This window comes from Eumetopias jubatus, unplaced genomic scaffold (genome assembly GCF_037043125.1).
Source record: "Eumetopias jubatus isolate StellerSeaLion01/CBP00866 unplaced genomic scaffold, mEumJub1_p1.0 scaffold_12, whole genome shotgun sequence".
Lineage (NCBI taxonomy): Eukaryota > Metazoa > Chordata > Mammalia > Carnivora > Otariidae > Eumetopias > Eumetopias jubatus.
Genome location: NW_028274818.1, coordinates 42,911,141 through 42,916,888, shown reverse-complemented (window position 1 = coordinate 42,916,888; position 5,748 = coordinate 42,911,141). Strand labels below are relative to the sequence as shown.

Genomic DNA, 5,748 nt, shown 5'->3' with positions numbered 1-5,748 from the left:
AGATGCTTAACCAACTGAGCTACCCAGGCACCCCTGTGTGTATATTTTTTAATGTACGTGTGTTTTTAAGTTAAAAGTGTGTGTACATTTTTAAAATTAAGTTTTACATTACCCACCAAAGTAATATGCACTTTGCTAGGTCAGAAGATATCTCCTGAGTGCTCTAGGGTACTAAATTTAGCAGGCTTTAGTAATACTATAATAAAGGTGAATAACTGAAAATGAATGCTATGACATATGGAAAGTTAGGTTCTCTTGTGAACATCTGGAACATTCCATAACAAAAGACTACCTTGGTCCTAGCTTCCTAAACAGTGGATAAAGAAGTTGGGCTGTTTCACTTTAAACAGACTAAGAGGTGACCAGATTTCATGAAGAAATATAAAACAAAATATAAAAAAGTTTGCCTTACATTTGCTTAGGACAAATTAAGGGCACATGAGCTGAAACAGCAACAGAGAGAATTTTGGTTAAAACAACAACAACAACAACAACAAAAACACAACAACTCACTGATGCAAAAAAAAAAATGGGTCCTATTGCCCTGGTGGCTGGATCCAGACTCTGGGTCAACTAGTGTTGAATAGGAAAAGCGTCTGACCACAAAGGCATGGGTGTGGTTAGGTAAATAGACTGAACACCATGAGATCCAGCTAATGTTCTGTTTCTGTGAGGCTACCCTTTCTCCTCTCCATGGTTGAGGCATCACCTTTTTGTAGTAGATGCTGCATTGTGACTACCACCTCTTTGGTCTGAGCACAGTGGTCTGGACACATCAGGCAAGGTCATGTTTTCTGAGCAAGCTGTCCAAAAGGCCCACACTCTCGTCTCCCCTTCGTCAGCCAAAATGCCACCTTTGCCCGTGTGCTTGTGTCAACTTACACCAAATCCTCCCAGCCCTTCCTGCTGGGATTTGCAGCTTTAGCCACCAGTATGCCCCCACCGATGCCACCCGCCTCCTCCAAATGAGGCCCTTCCTGGTGAGCGGGGCCCAATAGCACTGGGCTGGTGGAGTCCAAATAAAGACGCTGTGTGAGCTGCAGCCTGGGGAGAAGTGTTGTGTGTTGGGGACCCTCTTCATACTGCTCCATGCTGCTCCAGTCATCCATCCTCTGGGAGATCAGTGAAGAGCACAACCGGCTCCCTTGGCCTCCTTGGAGCAAATATATGCACCCAAAGGATGAACTGGTCTTGGAAGATGAATTGCAGTGCATCGGACTGGAAGTCACCATTGATGTGTCAAAGCTGGTCACAGGGACAGTCCTGGCCATGCTTGCCTCTGTGAGAGACAGTGGGAAGTTTCTGGTGGAGGACCTCTGCTTTGCAGAGCTTGCTCCTGAGAAGCCTGCATCCCACCTTGGCACAGACAGGTTTGTGCTGCTCGTGTCTGGTTTGGGCCTGAGTGGAGGTGGGGTCGAGAGCCTGCTGCACTCCCAGCTGCTGATGGACGTGGTGACGGGGCAGCTGGGGGGATGAGGGGAACAGTGCAGTGCTGCCCACATGTCCTGGGCCATCCTTGAAGGGAACCTCCTAGCCACAACATCCAGAGCAGAGATTCCATCAATAAGGCCACGTACTTAACCAAGAAAACCCAGGCAGCCAGCGTGGAGGCTGTCAAAATGCTGGATGAGATCCTCTTGCAGCTGAGCACTTTGGTACCCGCGGACGTGATGCTAGGCAAATTTGACCCAACTACATGCTTCCCCAGCAATCCCTGCACCCCTGCATGTTCCCACTGGCCACTGCCTACTGCAACTTCCAGCTGGTCCCCAATTCCTACCAAGCCACCATCGATGGAGTCAGATTCCTAGGGACATCAGGACAGAATGTGAGTGACATTTTCCAGTATAGCAGCAAGGAGGATCACTAGGAGATCCTGGATTGGACCCTACATAAGGGTCACGTCAGCCCCACTGCCCGGACACTACGCCTCCTACAAGACCGACCCATTCATCTTTCCCGAGGGCCCTCACAGCTACCTTCTGGGAACACCCTCAGCTTTGGCTCCAAAATCTTCGGAGGACCAGAGGGTGCTGTTGGTGGCCGTCCTAGACTTCAGCACCGCGGAGCCCGCCTGCCTGGTAACTCCGCAGGGCCTGGCCTGCCAGCCGGTTAGCTTCTCAGGCTTCCGCGGCAGAGAAGGACCTGAGGGGCCTGGGTCTGGGCCCCTGACTCACAGAGACCCGGGCCATCTGTTCCCTGCAACACGGGCACTGCAGCGGCATTTGCTTTACAATAAAAAAGGAGGAGAGGAGGCAGGTGTGGCGCCCGACCCGGTGGCAGCTGAGGCGGAGGCCGAGGAGGGGGCACACTGCCAACACCCCAGGTCGGAGAGCGAACGGACCAGCGCGCGGTCGAATGCGGCTGCCGCAGGGCAGCCCGCTGCCGCTGTCATACGCCCCGCAGGAGCTGCTGGCTAGGGACACGGGGCAGTTGGAGCTCATTCCCGAGAAGGGCCTCTTCCTGAAGCATGTGGAATATGAGGTTTCCAGGCAGCGTTTCAAGTCCTCCGTGAACAGACGGTAGGAGGACTTCGCAGTTTTCCACGAGTTGCTGCTGCAGAAGCTCCCCCAGCGCGGGGTGCCGGTCCTTCGGCCCAAGAGTGCGCTGGGAGCCACCCCGCCCCGGGAGTTCCTCGAGGCCAGCGCCCCGCCCTGAGGCGCTTCATTGAGCTGGTGGCCCGGCACCCCTGTTCTCTGAGGATGTGGCCCTCGGGCTGTTCCTGTCCTTCAGTGGCCCTACTGTGCAGAACAAGTTAAGGAATCAGCTCAGTGTGCTGGAGATGAACTCATGAACTGAACCAAGGACTTCCTCCCAGCCAACATCCAGACGCAGTTTGCCGTGAGCGGGGAACTCATTCTGAACAGCTATGAACAGCTTCCAACCAGCTTCGCGATCTGGCTGAGCAGGTTGCTTCCAGTGCCATAGGCAGTGCTGCTGACCTTCTCATGTTCGGGAAGGAGCTGAGTGCTTTGGGGTCTGACCCGACCCCGCTCCCCTTCTGGGCCACGCTGAACAGCAGCGCGTAGGGTCCCTTCAATAGGCACTGAAAGGCCTGTCATTGAACTTGCACTGCTTGCTGACAAGGCCGCCCAGCAGGGCAAACAGGAAGAGAATGAGGTGGTGGAGAAACTGAAGCCCTTCTTGGATTTGCTCCAGTCCTCCGAAGACCTGTGAGAGCGGCCTGGGAAGGGTGTGCTGCACAAGCACCAGTGCACCGGACACAGGGACAGCCTGATGAAGAGCAGGTGATGAACGCCGAGCGCGGAGCCCCAGGCTCGACTCTGGAGCAGCTGGAGCCCCGCATCGTGGAGCGGGAGAGTGCCGCCCAGACCATGCAGCTTGGAGCGTCTTCTCCCTGTATTGCCTGCACCAGGAGATGAAGCTGGTCCACGCCCCCTGCCCCTCACCCCCACCCCCCCATTCTCCTGCCTTTGTCACCTCTCAGATCCAAGGGCACAAGGAGATGAGCAAGGTAGGGAATGACCCGAAGCCCAAGCTCCACTGCCTCTTCATTGGACCCAATAGCTCCCTGATCCTGCCAAGCTCCTGCAGGTTGGTGTGTCTCCTCACTAGTGCCTGAGGGGCAGGAGCTCCAGGCGGCCTCACTAAAACCTCTTTCAAAAAAAAAAAAAAACAACCCAAAAAACAAAAGCGCCTTCCCAAAATGTCCTCCTACACAGAACCTCCACCACACGTTCCATTTGACTCAAAGCATCCGAAACCTTCCTCAAAGTCATAGGCACCAAGAAGACACTTCCTTCCCAGAGACAGCAGAAGCCCTAATGCCCTCCACATATGGGAAGAATGTCAGGAGCTCATCACGCGTCATGGGCTGGGACTTGGGTAAAGTGGGTCCGATCCCAACTATGTTGTTCACTGGCTGTGAAACCAGGGCAGATAGCCTGACATCTCTGGACCCATTTCAACACCTGTGTCATGAGGGACCTTGACAAGGTCATCTCTTAGCTCCTTCCCAGCCCTGCTTGCGTCATTCCATCGGAACATGTGCTTTCCTAGGGCTGAGGTGACTGTGGGCCAGCACGGTGACATCCACGAGTCAGTGCCGTTTCGCTGGCTCCTCCCCGCTTCCCCTCTGGGAGATCTCTTCTCCCACATTTATTTCTCGGAGTCCCCAGGTATCTCTTGCACGTGCTCCCATCTGTCATGTGCTTCCTTTTCGGCCACATTCTCTTCCGGACGTTCACTGCCTGGGGAGCCACCTGAGGGCCCCTCGGCCCCACAGCTGCCGGCGCCCTCCCGACAGTGCTAATGTCCATGTCAGTGCTGCACGTTGTCCCCAGAGCTGCATAGACCGATGAACAGCTACCATCTCCGAAGACTTCGGTATTGCAGCCTGCAATGCCACAGTGTGAGCGCAGAAGCAGCCACAATGGTCCCCCTTCCGACTTTCAGGTACCATTTGTTTCTCTGACATCAGAATTATGCTTTTTACATCTCTTCCAGCTTTGAAAACTGTGTTGGTAGCTTGAGCCTGCAGTTTTTCTTTCCCTGGGGCCAAGTGAGGGAGCTGCTGGCGTCCGAGATGCCCACTCCCACTCCTGCCACTTAAATCCCTTCCAAAGTGACTCTTGCCCACCTTTCTATCACACACACCCAGACAGGTCCGAATCCCTGACATGGGGACTCGAGGCTGAAAAGGGGGACCCTGATATGCTATTTAAAGAACAGAAAAAAAAAAAAAAACAGAAACAAATCCCAGGAATCTTGAAGCTATTCATCGTGAAGACTATTCATGGAAATTAAACACAGCATCCTTGAATATATACCCTCCACACCTAAGCTTGGGCTATTGTTTCCTTCATAATGACAATTTACCTCTGGGAGTTGGAGAACGGGCACTCACTGCTGCTCAGTACAATCATGTAGCACTGGATCAGGTATCAGGAGGAAATGAGAACAAAGCTATATTGTCAGGAAGCCTGAAGGCTGACCCACACAAAGCGAGCTCCAGAAAACTATTGTGGAAAATATTTCCTCCATAGCTGCCTGTGGTTGTTCAACCCAGTCCTTAGTCAGACTGGACTGGGAGAGGAAAACTATCTATCATTTAGCAGAGAAGCCTACACGCTGCTATCCCATTAAAGAGAAAAATATAAAAGAGAAAAATAAGGAGAGTAATGTGAGCCACAACTCAGGAGAAACCCACTCTTCTGCCCCCACTCTCCGTTCTCTCCTCAAGGTGGCTTTCCAGGAGAACATTCATTCTATATAAACACACACCTTCCTTTTAAGGAGCTCCTACCTGCTCACCCTGGCGGGGGGAGGCGGGGGCAATGAGGGTAGGAAACCCCAGAGGCAAAAGGGGAGCCCAAGATAGTGAACCGAGAATCTTCAGTAGTGAATGGTTGGGCTGGAAAAATTGGAAGTCAAAGTGGAATCTAAAATGGGTTCTGTCATCAATAAGATCACTTAGTCATTCTGCTTCTCTTGATCATCACCTGGGTATCCCAAGGTAGATTTAAATGCCCTAATAGGGGACATGGAGTGTATTGCAGATGTGTGTTTAAGCCACAGTTTGAGCAAGATTAAATTTCTCTAGAATCTACCAGTGAATTCCTGGCTGGATTTTTTGTGGTATTAGTAAATCAATTCCTTTTCTGAAAGTAGGAGAAGCCGTAGAGAAACCCTGCAAAGGGAAGTGAGGATGAATCTCAACATGGAATGAGAAAAGTGACAGGACATTTCTACTAACGAGCTGCTTAGTTCATACATTTATCTATCCCT

At 52.1% G+C, this 5,748-nt stretch overlaps 2 pseudogenes; both read left to right on the top strand.

The window, feature by feature from the left end:
- The first annotated feature begins 787 nt into the window (after positions 1–787).
- LOC114222913 (DNA polymerase delta subunit 2 pseudogene) lies at positions 788–2,172 on the top strand (annotated as a pseudogene).
- A 138-nt stretch (positions 2,173–2,310) lies between these two features.
- LOC114222847 (sorting nexin-8 pseudogene) lies at positions 2,311–3,583 on the top strand (annotated as a pseudogene).
- The last annotated feature ends 2,165 nt before the right edge of the window (positions 3,584–5,748 follow it).